Source organism: Arachis ipaensis, chromosome B10 (assembly GCF_000816755.2).
Source record: "Arachis ipaensis cultivar K30076 chromosome B10, Araip1.1, whole genome shotgun sequence".
NCBI lineage: Eukaryota > Viridiplantae > Streptophyta > Magnoliopsida > Fabales > Fabaceae > Arachis > Arachis ipaensis.
Genome location: NC_029794.2, coordinates 84,460,838 through 84,481,290, shown reverse-complemented (window position 1 = coordinate 84,481,290; position 20,453 = coordinate 84,460,838). Strand labels below are relative to the sequence as shown.

The window sequence follows — 20,453 nt, the reverse complement described above, 5'->3', positions numbered from 1 at the left end:
TTGATTTCAATCCCTAAGTCCTATGTCAACACTAAGGGGTCACATAGAGTCAAGGGAGACCAAATCAATTAACTAATATAATATATGAAACAAGAATGGACATCAATGACTCAAGGATCACCAAAGTCAACAATTTCAAGCCAAGAGTGTGGAAAAACTATGTAAAAACTAAGCCAAGCATTTTATCAAACACTTGGTGTGCATGAAAATAAAATAATATTAAAATACATTAAAATAAATTTTAAAGCTACCAAAGCAAGAAAATAACAATAACAACTAAAGAAAGCAATAAATGACATGGAAACATAAATTGCATTAAATGAAATTAAAATTGACAAAGAGTATTCATAACATGAAAAGTGACATAAAAGAGAAATTACACTACAGGATAGGCGGAGGATAGCGGATAAAAAATTTCGGCCGTTTATCTAATCGCCACAAATATCAGAAATCGCAGCAATTGACATCATGTGCCACAGAGTCTGATTGATTAGCGGCTATTTCTTGAACAAACGCCACTAATCAAGATGTTGATCCTATTATTATTATTATTATTAAAACACTAACACCATCATATATACTACTCCCCCTTTGAGAAACCCTCTTTCGTTATACACTCCCCACCAGCCCTAACCCTCAGCTCTGACTCCCTATGCTCTCCAGCCGTCGAAGCACTTGCCTCTGAACGCTCTCACCTCACGCAGCCCTCGCCTGTAGTAGCTCTCGCCGTCGAAGGTCTGCTCATCTCCTCGCGTCGCTAGAAGGCCGTTTCGGAGTTGCTGCTCGCGATGCCGTCTCTGCCCTCTTCGTGAAGCTCGGACCTGTCCTCGTCGTCATCGTCGGTTCAGATCTGCTGCTGGCTCGCCTTCTCGTCTCCAGTAAGCACTCATCCCTAATTCTTCAGTTGCGTTTTTTTTCTTGTTAATTTTCAAAATTGTTGTTGGGTTTGATTCTGACTTCTAACATAATTGCATGGATTCTGAGGTAATTCTAGTGGATATTTGATTCTGAATTAATTTATGGCTATTGGATTGAAATTTGGGATTTTCTTTTGGTTGCTGTTTTTATTCTGATTTTGCATTGGTATATTTAAAATTGTTAATTTTCATCATTGTTATTGTCTTGTATTCTATTTTTATTATGTTTTTATATATTCGAAATTGATTAGCTACAAAAGCAAATTCTATATAATCTGTAGTGTATAATACAGATAGACATTCTACTTTCCCAGTTTCAATTTTTTAGTCATTTGTGAATCTACAAAAGAAGGTGTGCATTTGACTTCAATTTTTGTGATTACGTATTAAAACTCTTTCAAATTCATATCTCTTTGTTCTCTTGAATGTGGTATAGCCATGAAAAATTGGGGGAGATGCATGCTCAATTTTAATATCTGCACAACATCTATCTTTAACAAGGAGAAAGTGATACTTGTGCTTTGTTGGGATCAAATTCATCGTGTGATTACTTTTGGATTATTCTAAATGCTCTGTGAATGCTTGTTATTGTTAGTCTTATAATAACTTTCTACATGCCTCCTTACTTTTGTTTTGAACTATCTGAAGAGGATTACTTAACTTTAGTATTCTAGTTGTTATTTCAGGGCAGGATATAATTCTAATTGGAATTTTAGTTTATTCTCACACACCTCACAAATCCATGAAAGCCATTGGTTTGAACTCTGGAGTTTGGTTTAAGCTTTATGCGTGCCAATAATTTCTTGTTTGTTGGTGTACTAAGTACTAACAATACATGTAAGCAGCACATATCTTTAATTAATTTAACTGTTTCATTTGGTGTTTGAGATTTATTGTATCAAGTTTTCTATCTCTGTTTGAGATTCTTGTTGGAAGTGTTTTAAGATCTGCATTGGCTGGTGGCCTTTCTTGTGCCCTCTCTTATGACAATACCTTGGTTTCTGCTGAGAAAATTTTTTATCCATTTGATTCTAATATCCAAGTCACATATATGATAATACAGAATTCTCAAGAAGTTTTTAGTTGAGGAATAAAAGAAATAAATGCAATAATTTTCTTAAGTATATTCCTATTAATATATTCACGTACTCCTTGAAAGAGGAGCAAAACCGCAGAGTTCCATAATTTATTTGAATTTTTTTCTTTTATCTTTTTTGGAAATTATTCTATCTTTGGAGATTTTCATTGATTGTGTAGTTTGAATACTAAATATGCTTGTTTATATGGTAAAAAATATTAAGTAACTAAGTGAAATATTTAATAAAATATTCATATTTCATTATGCACACAATTGTTCAAGTATTGATTGTGTCATCATGACCCACTGAGCCAATCAACTTATTCTTATTTTGTTGAAGACTTTTTTTTTAAATAATCCAAATTCTAATGTGTTATAAAACTAGCCAGCTAGTACAATAAAGGAGTATGATTGCATTAAAATATATAATTGCTTTAATTGATTATTTAACGGTTTGATAATTTTTATGCTTTCCTAAGCCAATAATTCTCACTTTGTTAGCTGTTTAAGTCCATTTTTAAAATGTCCATTAACCATATTCAATTATATTTTGGTTCTTTAATTTGTTTTGTACAATAAAAAAAAGAAGAAACAAGTGTTATGAGATGTTGAGAACTATGTCTTTTCTTAAGATGGAAATGTTTCCTCTATTGTTGTCTTTAGAAATTTTTTGGGCTCAGATTAATGCCATGTCTTCATGTATATTGATTCTCAAGATGGTAATGTGTTACAAGATTCTCTATCTTATTTATTATTGTGGATCATTTTCTTTAAGGTATAGCTAATCTTAATTTGGCATATTAATCTGATTCTGTTAATGTTTATTGATCTTAGTCTAGACCTGATCTATAGCATACATGATCCTTTTCTGCTTAATTGAAAATATGATATGGGTTTTTTGGATTTTTGGGCAACTAAACACAATTATATACTTTTCAGATAGTGAGGAAATCGAGATTTATTCAAAAGGGCAGTGAAACATATGTTGATAAATAGAAGGCAGTTTCTATACCAGTGCTACACTTCAAGTTTGTCATTTGTATCTGTAAGACCCAGAACTTTTAAAGGATCTTATTAGGAGCTGATTTTTAATATATTTATTATTAGAGATTTTACTTTCAGAAATTATTTAATTGAGATTGATTACAATCTCAATGAAATAATTTCTGAAAGTAAAATCTCTAATAATAAATATATTAAAAATCAGCTCCTAATAAGATCCTTCAAAAGTTCTGGGTCTTACAGTATCACTTTTTTACCTTATGATAATAGAATTTAGTTGAGACCTTCACAAATTTTACCAATCTTATTTACAAGTTTTTCTTTGACTTTTGAATCAACTTGTCTGCTCATCAAATCTTTTACATATAGGAGTGTGTGATGATTGTAGACACTTTATCCATTATAATTTAGTAATGTCACATCATTCTTTTCATTGTATTTTATATGCTGCTCATTACGGATGAATATAACGGTAGAGTTTCTCACTCATCATGTTTTTTTTGACATCTTAATTTGTTTTGTCTTCTATTTGCTTACTACTTGTTTGCTCTTATTTTTCTCTTGTTTCTCAAATTGGTGTTTCCCTTGGAATTGAGCAATCTCTTTTTTATTTCTAATTTGTGTAAAATATGATACATGCAACCTCTCTTAATAGCAGTTTCAATTAAATATGCCTTGAATAAGTACCCTGTTTATGAATAATGTAGATGGTACGTCATTCTTCTCCATCTAGTGAAATTGGAATGCTAGTTGTGGACTCTGCGATAAGCATATTGTTACTCAGAATTTTAATCTTTTATGGGGTGAAATCCATTCAAATTTTTTGGGCTTAATCCTTGGCTTGTTTAGGTGCCAGGCGGTCCAGCTAATAAACATTTGGAGCTAGACGATGTGCTTGTTCGTATCAATGGAAAAGTAAGTGTGTCATGATACACAATTTTAGTACATCACAAAATCATGTAATTTTTTCTAGTACATCACATCAGATCATTTCATATTATGTCACGTAATCATATAATTCTTTCAACAATTTTTTTTTTTAGGTTTAGTAGTAGTTTCATAAATTATGTGATGAGTTTAGTCATGACCTATGATCTTATTGGTCATATCAAATAAATCTTTTATACTTTATGGTCAATTGAACCATGTTTCATTCTTACATTATTTTCGAATGTGTATTTTACTATTGACATTTTGTTTTTAAGATATCATTATCTTGATTTTTTATTTACTTTACTCGTGATATTTTAGCCATCTTTAGGTTGTTTTTATTTATGCATTTGTCTAGATGAAGCAATATAATTGAGTAGCTTTATAAAGCCAAATTTTTTTTAATATAATTGTGAAAATTGTGGGAGTTATAAACTTCCATAGTATACATTTTTTTTAAAAACTGCATTTTGGATTGCGGCGGTTTACAAACCGCTGCAATTTTTTTAAAACATGATAACCAAATTGCGGGGGTTTTTGACCGCCAGTAAAGATGACGTCAATCCTGACACTTGTATATTGCGGCGGTTTTAAACCACCGCCAAATAAACTGCCGCAAAATATTGAATCAGCGGCGGTTATACCAGCGGTTGTTGGAAACCGCCGCGAAATCAAATGCCCACCCCAATAACCAGGGCGATTTTTTGAACTGCCGGTATTGTGTTTTGCGGCGGTTTAAAACCGCCGCTAATAGCGAAAAAAACCACCGCTAATCTTCGTTTGTGTTGTAGTGTTAAGAAGAAGAACTAAGAGAAGTAAGACAATAAAATAAAGAAACATAAATGAAACTATATTAAAACATGAATTAAAGACAGAAATTAAAGGAAATTAAACTAAACCTAACCTAATTCTAGAAAGAGAGGGGAGCTTCTCTCTCTAGAAACTAAGAGAAAACATCATAAAAGCTAACCCTAATTGCCCCCCTTCACATGGAGTGAGGCCTTCTTTCATATAGCACTCAATTAGCTTTAGAAAGCCACAAAATTGGGCCCTGGAGGCCCAGAAATCGCCCCCAGCGATTTACAATAAAATGAGTCACGCGCTGGGACGTGTGCGGACGCACAGGTGTGTGCGTACGCACACATGCTGATTTTCCTCTTGTGTGTACGTACAGGTTGTCGTGCGTACGCACACATGATTTTGTGGCTTTTGTGCGTACGCACGGGTTGTTCTGCGCACGCACACTCCAATATGTGCTTCTCCTTTTATTTTCTTCATGCTTTCTCCCTTTGTACATGCTTCCTTCCACTTTTGCCTTGCAAAACTTGCCTTTAGGACCTAAAATCACTCATCAAACATGTCATGGCATCGAATGGCATAAAAGTGGGATTAAAATAACTAATTTAAGCACAAAAATGCATGTTTTCACATTTAGGCACAATCTAGAGAGAAAACATAAAGCATGTTATTTGGATGAATAAATGTGGGTTTAAGTGATGAAATCCACTCAAATCAAACCAAAATATGTCGTCAAATATGGACTCATCAAAATGCAACTCAAGTTCATATGTCAAATTCATGCCAACTTCTAGCCTTATTCATAAATCAACTAGTGAACCAACACATACCACCACATAACCTTATCCTATCTCAGATTAAACCAGACTTTTACTCTTTCTCTGTTTCACAGTAATTTTTCTTTTATTCAAGCATGAGGAGCAAAGAATATAATTTAAGCAAGATGAGATGATAAAAGCATCTATACTAGCAAGCCACAACAGCATGAAAGCAAATAGACAGTAAATAAATCTAATAGGACACTAATCAACAGGGGACATTTGCACTTTCAATTAGCATATTTAAGCTAAAGTCAGTCAGAGAACAGTACAACCTCCTAGAGTCCATTTATTTCCTCTGTGTCATCATCATTGTTGGGTTCCATGTCCTTCCTTTGTCCATACACATGATGATGTATCTTTCCTTCCAAGAGATTGAATGACTTCCTACAAGAGATATTGAAAGTTGCTTGTTCCCCAAGCACTTGAAACTCACTGGCAAGTGTACCGGGTCGCATCAAGTAGTAATTACTCACATGAGTGAGGTCGATTCCATAGGGATTGATGGATTGAGTAATTTTAGTTAGGTGACGAATTTAGTTAAGAAAATACTTGATGATTTGAGTGAATTGTGATCAACAGAAGCTAAATTGCATGAAAATAAAAGGGAGAGGGGAAATTGACAGAATCTAAAGTGCAGGAAATGTAAATTGAGCTGAAACTTAAAATGCAAGAAAGTAAAAGAGTAGAAACTTAAAGTGCAAGTAATGTAAATGACCGAAACTTAGATTGTAAGAAATGTAAATAGCTGAAGCTTAAAGTGCAAGAAATGTAAATTGCTTGAATAGTAAAGGGATGTGGGAGTTAGGATTTAGAATTCAACAAAAGAATGTAAAGAGAAATTGATCAGAGAAGTAGAAGATGAAATAAGTTGCAGAGAATCTAAACAGAAAGGTAAACTTTGCTTGAAGAACAAAACAGAAAGTAAACTTAGCTCAATTGTGAAATCTAAAAGAGAAATTGAAGATCTCAGAGGATCAATGAGACTAGAAAGTAGATCTAGATCTCAATTTCTTCCTTGATCAAACAGAAAACGATTTGTAGAAGAAAGGAAGATGAAAGCAATAAATGAACCTCAGATCCAATTCTCAATTCACTGAATTGTGCAGAAGAAAATCAAAGAAGGATTTCAGATCGAGAATTGAAACAAAATTCCTTCAATCTCAATCCAAAATTTAGAAACAGAAAGTAAGAAATGCAGAGGTAAAAACAAAGAGAAAGAGAACTCAGATCTCAATCCCAAATTCCCAAATTCCAAATGAAAACTAAAATTTAGCTCAAAGTAAAATTGAAAAGTGAGTAGAAGATAAAACTAAAAATGAAAAAAAAGTTCAAAATCCTCTACAAATCAAACTAACTCCTATTTATACACTTTCTAGTTTTGATCTTCAGACTTTGGAGTGGGCTTTTTCAAATTGGTGAAGAATTTGATCCAAAGTAGTATTTAATTGAAATTGGGCTCAGGGACACCTCCCAGGGAAGCGCTCAGTCATGTAACCCAACGTAGTGCTCAATTTGCTCTTCCCAGGCTTCGAACCAAGCCTCTTCATAGCGCTCAGTTACTTGTTTCAACAAAGCACTTCATACTTTGAAGAGAGGCTTCCTCTTCGAGCCTTGGTTCCATCATTTTAGCCAATTTCTTCATGAAGTAATGGCGCTCAGTGAGAAGAAGAAACGCAGCGCCCTCTCTATACGTGTGTCCCCTATTTCGAACCTTGGTGGCTACATTTTGGAGCAATTCCTCATGCCAAAGTAGCGCTCAGTTAGGTTTTCTAACGTAGCGCCCTTTTCTTGGAGTGAGGCTCCCTCTTCGATTCTTAGCTCTCCCATTTTAGGTGCTGCTTTGCTTGGTGTAGCGCATAGTACTCCCTTGTGTGCTTGGTTCGAACCTTGGCTGCCCCCTTTTGGGATGTGTGTGCCTTGTCTTTGTTTTGAATTGAGCACGAAATAGGTATCAAAGCTAACGGAGCGCTATTGCTTTATTTGGTTCCATCAATTAATGAACGCTCCGCTCCATTAGTGAGCGCTATGCTTGGTTCCTTTGAGTGCCACACTTTTCTATTATAGGCCACGCTTTCCTTGTTTCTTCCTTTTCTTCACCTACAAGTAACCAAACAAACATATTAAAGTATCACCAAATTCACAAGGTTTCTAATTCATTCATAAAATCAACTAATTCTAGCTTAAACCTCATGATTTTGTGTCAATTAATTGTTGGTTGATTGATTTAACATAACCATGCAAATCCACTCCAAATCACTTACTTATAATGCAAGAAAGTGCATAAAACCTAATGAAACAAGTGAAAAATGCTTGAATAGCTAGCATAAGATGACTTGTCATCACAACACCAAACTTAAATCTTGCTTGTCCCCAAGCAAGCACTAAACATAAGAGAAAATGAAATGAAACAGAGAAGCATACATGTCCTTATTTAGCAGATAATTGAACTTGATTCATGGGGTTTTATGCAGACAAATGTAGCTCACTTATTACTTGCTGATAGATAAGAAATGTTTCCTCAAAGATTCAGTAGAGTTACTGCTATAATGCCTTGCTTTTGATTGATCCCTCTTAGCTTTTTCTTTCTTTCCTTTGCTTAGAAAACTTATTCTTTAATGAAGGCTTGGTGAAAAATGTCACAGCAGCCTTTTGGATAAATTTTGCTCAACATTTCTTCACCACAGACACATGGCTCACAATTTCTTCCTAGGAACATTGATGCCCAGCATCTCTTTGGATTACTAAATGCTTTGTAACTAGGTTGCTCTTGATAGTAAACTTTTAGTTGGCAGTCCCAGATCAGTTGATCCAAGTGGCCAAGTTTTGAAATACTCCTCAGAACCTACTTGTCCAAGCATATCCTAGTACAAAAACACCACAGATATATGTCCTAGGGTCCAAGCTATTGGTGTCTAGCCTTATTGTTTGTTTCTTTGCCCATTTTTGGCTTTTCTCTTTCTTTTTCTTTCTTATTTGGCTTCATTCTCAAAGGATATTCATTGATAACAGACTTTATAGCAGCAAACTAATTCACACTTTAAAGAACATGTTATTATGCAGCTTTTGTTATTTGAGCTAACCATTAAATCAAATAAATACCACTACTGAATTCCATTCTAATTTCTACAACATTGGACAATCACTTTCTTGTTTCAAACATTTTTCTTTTATTTATGCAGAAGGGAAACAAAACAAAATTTAAGCTAATGATTGATAACAAGCACAATGCATATCACTTGTAAGAAAACTACTTAGAAAATGAAAGTGTAAAACATAAAGCATTTGGAGGCATCTCATGTTTTAGATATGCATCTTCCTTATTTAATTTTAAAAAAGAAACATGAAAGAAACACCACCACCTCCTAGTTGTCGTGCTCCTTGCTCCTGCTTGACTCTCCTTTCTTCTTCTTCCTCTTCTTGGTTGCATCTTGAGGTTCTTCAACAGGGCACCTTCTATCCCAAATAGGGTCTATCAGTCCTGAAAGTCCAGCTTCCTCCAACCCATGCTGCATGTGTGCTGTATGTTTCTTAGTTCTTGCTCTCTATTGGTCTACTAGCTCTTGGCATTGCTCAAATGGCTTGATCTTTGGTTTCAATGCTGGCATACTGCGGACCAAGTAATCCAGCTTTGATTGGGTGTCTATATCATACTCCATTCTATCATAGTGCCTATGCTCTCCAATGGTATGATATATGTTCTTCCACTGATATAAATTTTGAGTGTATTCCCCATACTTGGCCTGTCGCAAGGATAATCTATCATATGATTCTCGAAAATCTGCTGATTGCTCCCTTTGCCCCTCAAGAACTCTAGCTTGAAATTTCCTTTGTTGTTCCAGCATATGGAGTTGAAAGTTGTCTTGCTTGTCCATCTTTTGCTGCTGCCACTGTTGTTGTTGCTCACGATGCTTCAAATATTGCTATTGTTGTTGCAAGTATAGCTCTTGTTGCCTTAAATACTGCTCCTGTGCTCTCATATTTTGTTGAGATATTTCTTCAATAGCTCTTTGCAATTGGCTCATGTCTATAGCACCAGGAGCATGCTCTTCCTCCACTTGTGATCTTCTTCTTTTTCCTTGGGCTCTTCCTTCCTCTTGGTTGTCATCATCAGTGGCACCTTCCATTATTCGCCTAGTGATACCTCTGCTTCCTTTTACTTTCTCTGTATCTTCATCTTCAAAGAGCACTCCAGCCCTATTGCACAGCCTCAGAATAGTGCTTGGGTGACCAAGCCTACTTGATTTGCTTGTACTCTCAGCCATCTCCTGAATGCTGTCTACTATGAGCTATGAGATGTTGATTTTTCCTCCCTTTAAGATGTAGTATGTCAGGATGGCTCGCTTGATTGTGACTTTTGAGGTGTTTCCAGTAGGAAGTATAGACCTCCTTACCATCTCATACCACCCTTTGGCCTTAGGTATGAGATCTATTCTGTTTAAATGGCTTGGAGCTCCCTCTGAGTCCCTTTCCTAGTCTCTGTCCTCAAAGCATAACCCATGTAAAATCTCGTCAGGGTCATTCTCACCCTGTAATCTTTTCTCAAAGCTAAGCTCTCCATAGGTTATTACTTTCAACTGTAGGGCCCTCATGAATGATGGTGGACTAAAATCCACCTCAACACCCCTGACATAGCTCTTATAAGGAGGGCTATCTTGGCTTGGCTTCACAGTATTGGCGTAGAATTCTCTTATCATGATTGTACTGTGTCTGTTAAAGGTTCACACAAAAGTTTCCACCTCCTTTCCGTGGTAATTCTTCTTATGACAGGATATTCTCCGCCCCTCAGTCTAAAGCCCATTTCTGGAATGACATACTTTGACTCCATGAGCCTATGATACCTTGATTTATGGAATTGAGACTTGAATCTCTTTGTATCATAGGTTGATGGTTCGGCCACCATTGGCTTCTTGCCTTTCCTTCTTCTAGAGCTTGAAGAAGCCATGAATTAAGAAAGAATGGAGAAGAAGGGATGAACTTTGGTTGAGGAATGGTTTTGTTATGGAAGGGAATGGAAAATGGCGTTATTGTTGGGTAAGGAAGGCTGCTGGAACGTGTTTAGGATGAGGGTGTGGATGAAACAAGGCAAATAGATGAAGAAGTCTTGTATGAGGAGAGAAGGGATATGTGAGCTATGAAGTGCTGCTACCAATTTATAGCCAAGGCATGAATCATGAAAACATAACCACAAGTGGGGAGAGTTCGGTTAAGCAAGAATGAAGGGTGAAGATTGAGCAAAATATTATGGGGAGCTCATAGCATGGACGGCTTGCATGCATAGTTGAAGGTTGACAAGGATTGCTCCCCCATTGGATGCATGTGGTTCGGCCTCCAAGGGTTCAAAGCATGCAAATTTTGTTTCCCAAGAGAGCACGCTTCTCTAAGCACATGTGACTCTCTTTTCACCTTGTCATGGCCGTGCATACTCCATTTTGTCATCTTCTCAATCTTCTTTGTCCTACAAAATTAAGTCAAAGCAATGGTAAGCATTAGAATAAATTTTTTGGTACGGTAGTGTGGTGATGAGTAACAAAGAGATAATTCTACATGTTCCTTATTTAAATGACCAATCATGCTCCTTAGATTTTGAACAAATATTTGGTGGACACCAAACTTCTTCTCTGTTAAGGGATCCATGTAAAACTCAATGAGTATCTGCCACAATTGGCACATTCATTATAAAGAACATTTTATTTCTTACTATGATACCATAAGCTAAAAAAATATGAAGCAATGTATGATCCATCTATTCATAAATTTGATCCTGTGAACAAAAATGATTTTTCTGAAATTCTCTGCATGTGTAAATACCAAACTTAATGTTTGGCTATACACTCCATCAAAATGAGTAAGCATATATCCTAAGAAAGCGTGAGAAGCTATTTTGGAGTGCCTTCAGGCACACCAAACTTAGAAGTTTAGCATATGCTTTAAGACAATGTATGTGATTATTGAATATACTAATGAGAACTCAAATTCATGCTAGAAGGACCATTGATTATTGAAATTAAAACTAAAGTAAGAATGTTAAATCATGGGTTGCCTCCCATGGAGCGCTCTTTATTGTCACTAGCTTGACATTGGGCCCTCATTAGGGTGGTTGATGATTGTGATGTCTCAGCTTGTCTCCTCTCACAGTAAACTTCCTTCCAGTGCCTTGATGTTCAATCTTTGCATGCTCCAGTGAGAGTATCCTGTTGATAGTATAGTAGTCATCAGATTATTGATTTGTCCCCAACTGCTGGTAAATTAGCTGCAGTTTATCTCCATTTGAAAGTCCTTCAGCTGGGATCTTTTTATTTTTCAACCCTTTTGGACCCTTTTTCTTGCTTTTCTTCCCCCTTTTTTTTGTGATTCTTCTCCTTTGACAGTGGGCTGTGTTTTGGAATCTGTCTTCTTAGTGGCTAACACCTCACTTCCTTCTTACTTTCTCTCATCATTCTTTAGAGTCTCATTCTCCTTTTGTCCTGCTTTGCTGCTTGTCTCTTGCTCTGGAAGAGAATTAATGAGTGTCTTGTTAGTTTCTTCCTTCCACTGCAAGTCTTCTTTGTCAACCTCCATGCATTTTTCCTTTTAATTATTATGCTGTGCTTCTGGAAAGACATTCAGAGTAATGCTTTCATCATGTACCCTTAGGGTCAGCTCTCCTTGTTCAATATCCATGATGGCCCTTGCTGTGGTCAAGAAGGGTCTTCCCAAGATAATAGAGTCACTTTCTTCTTTTTCCAGATCCAGGATCATAAAGTCTGCTGGGAATATGAATGTCCCTACTTGGACCAGAAGATTTTCAATCACTCCTCTGGAAAATACCAATGATTTGTCCACGAGCTCTAGTGACATTTGTGTGGGCTTTACTTTCTCTATGCATAGCCTTCTCATCATAGAATAGGGAATTAGATTGATGCTTGCTCCTAAGTTACATAGTGCCTTATCAATGGTTAGACTACCAATGGTACAAGGCAGGAAGAAGCTCCCAGGGTCCTTGAGCTTTAGTGGGAGGCCCCTTTGAATCACAGCACTGCATTCTTCAGTGAGCATAATGGTTTCCTTCTCATGCCAACTTCTCTTTTTATTGATAAGCTCTTTCAAGAACTTTGCATATAGAGGCATTTGCTCTAATGCTTCAGCTAGGGGGATATTAATCTCCAACTTCTTGAAGACCTGAAGGAACTTAGAGAATTTGATCCTTGATCTCCTTGTTGAACCTTTGAGGCTATGGCAAGGAAGGTGTGAAAGTTTTCCCCAACTGCTTATGTCCTTGAGATGGTTCTTCCATCACTTGCTTCCCTTTTCTTGATTCTTGTGACTGCTCATCTTTCTCTCTAGGCTTCTCTTGATCTTGCTTGCTTGCTGTCATCTCTTTCTTATTGTTAGCCTCATTTTTCTCAGATGGCTTCTTGTCATTCTCCATAGGCTTCTTGTTGACTTCTTTGTTATTCACCAAGGTTCTTCCACTCCTCAGTTGGATGGCTTTACATTCTTCTTTAGGATTTGGAATGGTATCACTTGGGAGTGAGCTTGCTGGCCTTTCAATTACTACTTGCTTGGAAAGTTGTCCAATTTTTCTTTCTGAATTTCTCATTGAAGTTTCATGATTCTTGCTTGTCAGTTCCTGCTGCTTCATCATCTTTTCCATTAGTATCTCTAGGTTAGAGATTCTTTGAGTATCTTGTGGTATTTGTGGCTGGTTGTAGGGTGTTGAAGGTGAATGATAGGTGTTTTGGTTAGTGGCTGGGTTATTGAGTGGATAATAGCTAGAATTGGGGTAGTTGTTTTGAGGTTTTCTATATGAATTGGGGTTAGTGTTTTGCTGGTTGTGGTTGTTTGTGTTTCTTGAGTTGTTTTGGTTTGAATTCTTCTGCCACGGTTGTTGGTTTTGAGTGTGGTTATCTCTCCATCTTAAGTTTGGATGGTTTTTCCAAGAGGGGTTGTATGTATCTCCATAAAATTCATTCTGGCTGGATCCTTGGTTATGCATGTAGTTCACTTGTTCTTGCTACTGATCCTCACCATTTTCCTCACTTTGTCCCCACCCAGTTGGTGGTTGATTGGTGACATTCACTGATGCAACTTGTAAGCTATCAATCCTCTTAGCCATATTCTCAAATTGTTGCTGGATTTGCTGCTGCATCACCTTGTGTTGAGCTAAGATAGTGTCCACTCCTTCCAACTCCAGTACTCCCTTTCTTTGAGCTGGTTGGCGTTGTCTTTGATGAGCAAAGAAGTATTGATTGTTTGCCACCATGTCAATGAGATTTTGGACTTCCTCTACTGTCTTCATTAATTGTAATGAGCCTCCTACTGAATGATCTAATGCTTCCTGAGCTTTCAAAGTTAATCCTTCATAGAAATTTTGAAGTATGTCCCATTCATTGAACATTTTAGGGGGACATTTCCTAATCAGGGCCTTGTATCTCTCCCAAGCCTCATAGAGAGATTCTGCATCCATCTGTGTGAAGGTTTGCACCTCTGTCTTCAATCTGATAATCCTTTGAGGTGGGTAAAACTTGGCTAGGAACTTATTCACTAGATCCTCCCAGCTAGTGATGCTTCTTTGTGGGAAGGCTTCAAGCCATTGAGCAGCCTTGTCCCTCAATGAAAATGGGAATAGCAATAGTTTGTATATGTCTGGATGCACACCATTAGACTTCACTGTGTCACAGATCCTCAAGAAAGTAGATAGATGCTAGTTTGGATCTTCCAGAGGGCTTCCTCCATAGGAGCAGTTGTTTTGTACCAAAGTGATGAGTTGGGGCTTCAATTCAAAGTTGTTTGCATTGACATTTGGGGTAAGGATGCTACTCCCACAATGCCTTGGATTAGCAAATGTATATGAGGCCAAAACTCTCCTCTAGGGCTGACCATTGTTGTTGGCCACTCCTACTGCTGGATTTGTTGAATTTTCCTCCATTTCTAGGATCTCTTCCTCAAAAGGTTCTTCTTCTCCAACAATTCTCTTCCCTCTTGCTTCTCTTCTTAGTCTTCTAAGAGTTCTCTCGTCTTGGTCACAAAAGGTAGGGATCTCTCTCCTTGCCTCTGACATACAACAGCAAGAAAAACAAACACAGAACTAAAAACAAAAACAATTCACTCTACTGATAGAGTGAAGTTAGTGTTAGCTTAAGTAAAAATTCAAACAGTTAATATGCTTAGTAAAAATAAAAAGAAAAAGTGCTTAATCTAGACCACCACCTTACTTAATCATTGTCAATCTAGATCAATCCCCGGCAACGGCGCCAAAAACTTGATGTGTGGAAAACAATTCCAACACAAAACTCATCGGCAAGTGTACCAGGTCGCATCAAGTAGTAATTACTCACATGAGTGAGATCGATCCCACAGGGATTGATGGATTGAGCAATTTTAGTTAGGTGATGAATTTAGTTAAGCAAATAGTTGATGATTTGAGTGAACTGTGATCAACAGAAGCTAAATTGCAAGAAATTAAAAGGGAGAGGGGAAATTGACAGAATCTAAAGTGCAGGAAATATAAATTGAGCTGAAACTTAAAGTGTAAGAAAGTAAAAGAGCAGAAACTTAAAGTGAAAATAATGTAAATGACTGAAACTTAGATTGCAAAAAATGTAAATAGCTGAAGCTTAAAGTGCAAGAAATGTAAATTTCTTGAATAGTAAAGGGATGTGGGAGCTGGGATTCAGAATTCAACAAAAGAATGTAAAGAAAAATTGGTCAGAGAAGTAGAAGACGAAATAAGTTGTAGAGAATCTAAACAGAAAGGTAAACTTTGCTTGAAGAACAAAATTGAAAGTAAACTTAGCTCAATTATGAAATCTAAAAGAGAAATTGAAGATCTTAAGGGATTAATGAGACTAGAAAGTAGATCTAGATCTCAATTCCTTCCTTGATCAAACAGAAAACGATTTGCAGAAGAAAGGAAGATGAAAGCAATAAATGAACTTCAGATCCAATTCTCAATTCACTGAATTGTGCAGAAGAAAATCAAAGAGGGATTTCAGATCGAGAGTTGAAACAGAATTCCTTCAATCTCAATCCAAAATTTAGAAACAGAAAGTAAGAAATGCAGAGGTAAAAACAAAGAGAAAGAGAACTCAGATCTCAATCCCAAATTCCCAAATTCCAAATGAAAACTAAAATTTAGCTCAAAGTAAAATTGAAAAGTGAGTAAAAGATAAAGCTAAAAATGAAAAAAAAGTTCAAAAGTCCTCTACAAATCAAACTGACTCCTATTTATACACTTTCTAGTTTTGATCTTCAGACTTTGGAGTGGGCTTTTTCAAATTGGTGAAGAATTTGATCCAAAGTAGTATTTAATTGAAATTGGGCTCAGGGACACCTCCCAGGGAAGCGCTCAGTCATGTAACCCAACGTAGCGCTCAATTTGCTCTTCCCAGGCTTCGAACCAAGCCTTTTCATAGCGCTCAGTTACTTGTTTCAATGTAGCACTTCATGCTTTGAAGAGAGGCTCCCTCTTCAAGCCTTGGTTCCATCATTTTGGCCAATTTCTTCATGAAGTAATGGCACTCAGTGAGAAGAAGCAACGCAGCGCCCTCTCTATACGTGTGTCCCCTATTTCGAACCTTGGTGGCTATATTTTGGAGCAATTCCTCATGCCAAAGTAGCGCTCAGTTAGGTTTTCTAACGTATCGCCCTTTTCTTGGAGTGAGGCTCCCTCTTCGATTCTTAGCTCTCCCATTTTAGGTGCTTCTTTGCTTGGTGTAGCGCATAGTACTCCCTTGTGTGCTTGGTTCGAACCTTGGCTGCCCCCTTTTGGGGGTGTGTGTGCCTTGTTTTTGTTTTGAATTGAGCACGAAATAGGTAACAAAGCTAACGGAGCGCTATTGCTTTCTTTGGTTCCCTTGTAGCGCTCAGTTGGGTAAACCAACGTAGCACCATGCCTTTGCTCCCTTGGTCTTTGCTCTAGCGCTCAATTAATGAACACTCCGCTCCATTAGTGAGCGCTATGCTTGGTTCCTTTGAGTGCCACACTTTTCTATTATAGGCCACGCTTTCCTTGTTTCTTCCTTTTCTTCACCTACAAGTAACCAAACAAACATATCAAAGTATCACCAAATTCACAAGGTTTCTAATTCATTCATAAAATCAACTAATTCTAGCTTAAACCTCATGATTTTGTGTCAATTAATTGTTGGTTGGTTGATTTAACATAACCATGCAAATCCACTCCAAATCACTTACTTATAATGCAGGAAAGTGCATAAAACCTAATGAAACAAGTGAAAATGCTTGAATAGCTAGCATAAGATGACTTGTCATCATTGTATACTTGTGATTCTCTGAACCTAAGTTGGTGTGGGAACACCAAACTTAGTTCCTTGCCTACTTCTATATGCACCAGAATAAATACATGCATGAAACATCAAGTACTTTTATTAAGAAAATAAACTATGAACTAGAAAACAAACTAAAAACTGGAAACATAACAATTATTAGGTAGTTTCTCTGATTGTTTGGAGCCGATACTAGTCATGCAGAGGGTGCAATGTGTTCTTAATGAAATTTTTGGTGGAATACCAAACTTAGCATCCATCATTCACCCTTTAATTATTTTGGTGTGCAACACCAAACTTAGCTCTTTGCAATTCAGAGAAATCTACTTAACTCCCTTATTGATATAACTAAGAAAGGAAAACTACTGACATGTAGCTGATGACTTTCTTCCTCTTCTTCCAGTTTGTCAAGAGGAATGACCTCAAGTGTAAAGAGGAGCCAGTCAGTGCCTCCTTTCTTGGCCTCTTCCCAGCAAGCTTCCTTTTGTAAATGGCTTGATTGAGCTTGCTTGCTGGTGGTTCAGGGGTTGGATTGCTTGTGGTTGACCTCTTCCTTTTCCTTGATATGATCAATTGTAGCTTGGTCATAATCCTCTCTTCGGTGTTCTTGTTGCTTGCCTTCACTTCTTGGATTTCAAGACTTGGGTGTTATGTGATTGTTGGAGCATTATCTTCATCAAAAGCCTTTTGAATTGATGGTTCAATAAACCCTTCCTCTATGTAATTCTCTGCTTCACTTGAGTGTTGGCTTCCTTGATTGGCTTCCTTCCTCTATCAAGCACCTTAGAGATTTTTAGACAGCTTGCTCAACCACTAGGCGGCATGGTGTGGATGAGGTTACCATTTGGTTATATGCCTTCCCATTTTCTCTTGAGGGAAAGTTAAGGGAGTGGTTCTACACTCAATCGGAAGTTGTTGTTACTAATTGGAATCTGCTCAGGAGGAAATTCCTGGACAAGTTCTTTCCACTAGAGGTTACAAACAGATTGAGAAAGGAAATTTCCTACATCATCCAAGGTGAATCAGAGACTCTTTACGAGTATTGGGAGCGCTTCAGGAATCTCCTTGACTCATGTCCCCATCACAAGATTGACCAGTTGGTGTTGATTAGTGATAAACCACTATTTTATGGTTTATATTGTGTTTAATTGTATGGTTTTATCAATTCTTTACCCACTTATTTATATGATTAGCATGCATTTATAATTCTTTCCCAAAATTATTCCATGATTGAAAATTTGCTTCATAGGGATTTTTAATTATGTATTTTAATTCTCCTTTATTCCATTCGATGCCATGATCTGTGTGTTAAGTGTTTCAGGCTTTATAGGGCATGAATGACTTGGAGATTGGAAAGGAAGCTTGCAAAAGTAGAAGGAACACAAGAAATGGAGGAGATGACCAGCGAGAAGTGACGCGGACGCATGGCTCACGCGACCGTGCGACATAGAGGAAATTGCAGTGACGCGGACGCATGGCTCACGCGACCGCGCGGATCGGATTTGCACAAGTGATGCGGAGGTGTGGACGACGCGCACGCGTGGCAAGGAAAAATGCCGGATGACGCGTTCGCATGAATGACGCGATCGTGTGACACGCGCGATCTGTAGAATCTACAGAATTCGCTAGGGGCGATTTTGGGCCCTGTTTTAACCCAATTTTCGGCCTAGAAAAGCAAACTAGAGCCAGGAAACATGCAGAAACGAAAGGAGACATTCATTACAGACAATTCTCAGTTTTAGATCTAGTTTTTACTCCTCCTCTAGGTTTTCTCTCTACGCATTCATAGTTCTTAGGATTTTATTTTTATTGCTTTTCGCATTGGGATATTGAGAAGAGTTATTACCTCAGCAAGACTTCGTCATTCTCGTTTGTTTTCTTTACCTGTCTCTTACTCTTCCATGTCCTTTGTTTACTCAGAATTATTATTGGATTATTTTTAGAATTTATTAATATAAGAACTATTTTTATTTCTAATTGATCCTTTTGATTATTATTTATCATGTCTTTCTATATTTCCCTTTCCTATGTTATGAATTCTACATTTACAATGAGCAAGTAGTTCCATAACTTGGATGGGAGTTGATTGAAAGGAAGACCTTGAGTTGGAATGCTTAAAAGAAAACTTGTAATTGGGTTTATTGTTGGATTTCCCTCTAGTCACTGACACCAATCCTTTTTAATTGAGCGGATTGAAATTTGTGAATAGAAATAGCTTTCCAACTTGCTTGACTTTCCCTTACCTAGTAAGGGATAACTAAACAGAATAACCCTCAATTATCAATTAATCTTGAGAGTACTCCAACAAGAATAGGGCTTCCAACTAATCTACTCCCAGTCAAGGTTTTTATTTAAAATTACATAAATTCTCCAATTTAATTTCCTGTTATTCAACTCAAAACATTTTTTTTGAAAACATCTGATTAATAAAATAGCACATCTCTCTGCAACTCGTTGGGAGACAACCTGGGATTCATACTCCCAGTATTTTAATTTAAATTTTGTGACAACCCTTCTAAATTGATAAGCGGATTTCTGGTTGGTTAAGAACTGTACTTGCAATGTATTTCTTATAATAATTTCTTAACTCGCCAATTTCTGCCACATCAATTAGCTATTTCTGCCAAGGCATGAAGCCTCAAGATAAGACCATCTTAGATGCTACAAGTAATGGCTTTCTGGTGTGGGAAATCGTGATTCACACTTTTCACAACTCTACACAACTAACCAGCAAGTGCACTGGGTCGTCCAAGTAATAAACCTTACGTGAGTAAGGGTCGATCCCACGGAGATTGTCGGCTTGAAGCAAGCTATAGTCATCTTGTAAATCTTAGTCAGGCAGATTCAAATGGTTATGAGGTTTTGATAATTAAAAGATAAATAAAACAGAAAATAAAATAAAGGTACTTATGTAATTCATTGGTGGAAATTTCAGATAAGCATTTGGAGATGCTTTGTTACTTCTGAACCTCTGCTTTCCTATTGCCTTCTTCCAATCATGCGTGCTTCCTTCCATGGTAAGCTGTATGATCCTCTGGGATGAAAAATACCAGGTACGATATCTGCACGGCTAATCAACTGTTGGATTTCTCGTCTCGGATGAAAAATACCAAGTACAGCTACCACACGGCTAATCATCTGTCGGTTCCCGCTAGCATCAGAATAGGACCCTTGTCCTTTTGCACACTGTCACTGCACCCAACATTCGCAAGTTTGAAGCTCGTCACAGTCATCCCTTCCCAGATCCTACTCGGAATACCACAGACAAGGTTTAGACTTTCTGGATCTCAGGAATGGCTGCCAATTGGTTCTAGCCTCTACCACGAAGATCCTAATCTCACAGACTCGGTCCGTGTATTAGAGATCCAAGAGATACGCACTCAAGCTGTCGCCCAATGACTACGTTGAGCTCAGATAGAACAGAAGTTGTCAGGCACGCGTTCATAGAATTGAGAATAATGATGAGTGTTACGGATTATATCATTCTCCAGATTGAAGTACGAGTGAGTATCTTAGAATAGAATCAAGCATGATTGAATAGAAAACAGTAGTAATTGCATTAATTCATGAAGAACAGCAGAGCTCCACACCTTAATCTATGAGGTGTAGAAACTCCACTGTAGAAAATACATAAGTGAAA

General features: G+C 37.2%; 1 long non-coding RNA gene across 1 annotated transcript; it reads left to right on the top strand.

Annotated features, from left to right (window-relative positions):
- On the top strand, positions 564-4,226 carry LOC110267888. Its single transcript, XR_002355848.1, has 2 exons — positions 564-878; positions 3,847-4,226. It is a non-coding gene; the product is annotated as an uncharacterized LOC110267888 (long non-coding RNA).